This window comes from Carlito syrichta, unplaced genomic scaffold (assembly GCF_000164805.1).
Source record: "Carlito syrichta isolate Samal-C Ts95f unplaced genomic scaffold, Tarsius_syrichta-2.0.1 Scaffold197851, whole genome shotgun sequence".
In the NCBI taxonomy this organism is placed as follows: Eukaryota; Metazoa; Chordata; class Mammalia; order Primates; family Tarsiidae; genus Carlito; species Carlito syrichta.
In genome coordinates this window covers 310329-313651 of record NW_007141947.1, presented here as the reverse complement: position 1 = coordinate 313651, position 3323 = coordinate 310329, and positions in this window count along the sequence as shown.

Here is a 3323-nt window from a genome sequence, read left to right as displayed (position 1 = left end):
ATAATTTTGTCATCCTCTCTCTGTGTAGGGAAATTGTGCCATTATGGAAGTATTAATGCTTTTTTGTGGTTTTTTTTGAGTTGGAGTCTCACTCTGTCGCCCAGGCGGGAGTGCAGTGGCGCACTCACGGCCACACCAGTGTCAACCTGCTGGGCTCTGGTGATCCTTCCAGCTTAGCTTTCCAAGTAGCCAGAACTACAGGCATGTGCTATCACGCCCAGTTAATTTTTGATTTACCGTAGAGACGAGGTCTCGCCAAGTTGCCTGAGCTGGACTCGAACCGCGGGCTCAGGCAGTCCATTCGCCTTGGCCTCCCAAAGTGCTGGGATCACAAACTGAGCCACCGAGCCCCATCGCAAGTACTAATTTTTAAAGTTATCTGATCGTTTTCTTTACCAAAAGGCTGGTTTCTTCAGGGAATTATGCTATTACTTTGCCTTGAGCCATGACTTAAGAATAATGTTGAATGTTGCAAAACTGTGAATATGCTAAAACCATTGGTCTGGATAGTCAATGGGTGGATTTTATGGTATGTAAAGTATATCTCAATAAAGCTGTTTAAATAAAAGGAACACACTGGGTCTTTGCCCATACCTGTTGTAGTGATGTCACTGAAGGACAGGAAGCTGTCAGGAGCAAGCCTGGTTTTGCTGGACAAGAGTAGGCTGGGAAGCATTATTAAAATTCTGAACTCAGGTTGCAGAAAATAGTTTGGACGATGGGAGCTTACCATTGGCACTACACCTTACATAGTCAACCTACTCGTTAAAAAGTTTGGCAGGACAATCTACATCTGCATTTATAGCCACCTCCATCTCAAAGAGGAAAAATATTCATGATGAGGCTGGGGTTGGAGAGAATGGAGGATAGGAAAAACTAATCTGATATTACTCCCTTCTTTCTATCCCACACATTAATAGAGAAAATACCTGGGAGAAGAAGTTTTGGATACTGTTCTTTAATATTTTGTAGATTTTGTGAAACTCTCAAAAATATGCTTCAAGAGCAATCTGATAAAGTTTTAATGTTTTGATTATTTTTATAAAATTTTCCTAGAGTCTATTTGAAAAACCAAGAATAAAAATATAATAAGATGCTACAGTTTCCAAGCAACAGGAATGGCAAGACTAGGAAGAAGCAATGATGACATAATGATAACAACTGATATTAATGTGCATCTGTTATATGCAAGGGATATATTTTTCATATATTAATCTGAATTTCTGTAATTATCTGAATCTTTAAACAACATATGAAATAATTATTAACTTTCCTAATGCATATGAATCAAGGCTCACAGACATTCCACACAATGGCATTGGATTCATGATGTTGCTATTATGCTGATTAAGAGCAAGGAATTTGCATCTATATAAACGTCAAGTTATTATCCTGAGTTCCTTCAAAGAATCCGTCAGGTCAACAGCAGTGTTACTTCCTTCCTTTGAGCCCTAATTTCTTCATCTAAGAACAGGTATGTAATCATTGGTTTATTATATCCAGCATCATTTATACGGGGTTCTATAAGGTTTAAGAGAAATAGACAAGGTTTCTACCCTCATTGACATCATGACTCCAAGAAACCCCACAATTAAAACACAAAATTAACCATGATAAAGCTAAGCAGAAAAGGTGTATTATTGCAGCAGAAGTTGCCTAGTGCTCTAAGCATATCTACTTGGTTCCTGTAGTCATTTTTATGCCACCAGCCTATGATATGATTCTCCCTCAAAGCTAGTACCTGCATTTCTGTTTCCAAGGGCTGGTTCACACTACCTGCAGAAAACCACATGTGCCTGCAAATTTATTCCCCTGCCCAACCTTGCACAGACTCTCAATCAATGTGTCATTCATTCATTAATAATAGACCTAGTCACAAGTAACTATAGTAACAAATTGTTTTGAATGTTTTATAGGTTATTGTTCACTAAGGGGAAATACCTGGCACATGGTAACACTCCACAAATGTTAACTATAAAAATGACAATCAAATAAAAGAAGACAGAATACTGAAAAAGACAACAGATGCTCTAGCAACAGGTAAAGATATTTTGAGGGTAAAATAAGAGTATATGCATAGGGGAAAATTCACTGATATTGGTAAGTATAATTATTTTGGATATAACTCCAAAAGCACAAGCACTAGCAGCAAAAATGACAAGAGGGACTGTTTCAAACTAAAAGGTTTGTGCACAGCAAAGGAAACAATCAACAGAGTGAAAAGACAACTTACAAAATATGAGAAAATATTTGCAAATCATCTATTTAATAAGGTTTAATATCCAAAATACGTAATTTATATACTTATATACTCAATAGCAAAAGAAAAAAACCCACAAACAAATAATCAGATTAAAAAATGGGCAAAGGACCTGAATAGATTTTTGTCCAAACAGGACATAAAAATGGCTAACGAGTATATCAATAGCAAAAGAAAAAACCCACAAACAAATAATCAGATTAAAAAATGGGCAAAGGACCTGAATAGATTTTTGTCCAAACAGGACATAAAAATGGCTAACGAGTATATGAAAGGTGTTCAACATCACTAATTATCGGGGAAACACAAACCAAAAACACAATGCGATATCTCCTTCTACCTGTTAAAATGGCTATTATAAAAAAGACCAAAAAATGTTGGCAAAGATGTGGAGAAAAGGGAACCCTCAAACACTGTTGGTGGGAATGTAAATTAGTACAACCATTATGGAAATAAGTATGGAGCTCCCTCCAAAAATTAAAACTGCAACTTTCATTTGCCATATGATCCAGCAGTCCCACTTCTAGATTCATATATACATATATATATATATATATATATATGAAATCAGTAGTTTGAAGAGATATCTTTACTTCTACTGTCATTGCAGTATTATTCACAAAGTGTACAAAGTTATGGAATCAACCTAAGTGTTCATCAACAGATAAGGGGACAAAGAAAATGGGATACACCGTGGAATCTTATTCAGCACTAAAAAGTGAAAAAGATTCTGCCATTTGTGTCAACATGGATGAACTGAAAGACATTGTACCTTAGTGAAATAGGCCAGACACAAAAAGACAAATACTTCATCATCTCACTTATACATAAAATCGAAAACACCCAAACCCATAGAAGCAAAAATTAGGATAATGTTTTTCAGGGATGGGGGTGGGGGAAATGAAAAAGATGTTGTTCAAAGTGTACAAAGTTTCAGTTATAAGATGAATAAGCTCTGGAGATCTAATGTACAGCATGGTAACTGTCGTTTATACTATATACTTGAAATTATTTTCACCACACAAAAGAATACAAAATGGAGAGAAGAAAGAAAGGTAACTCT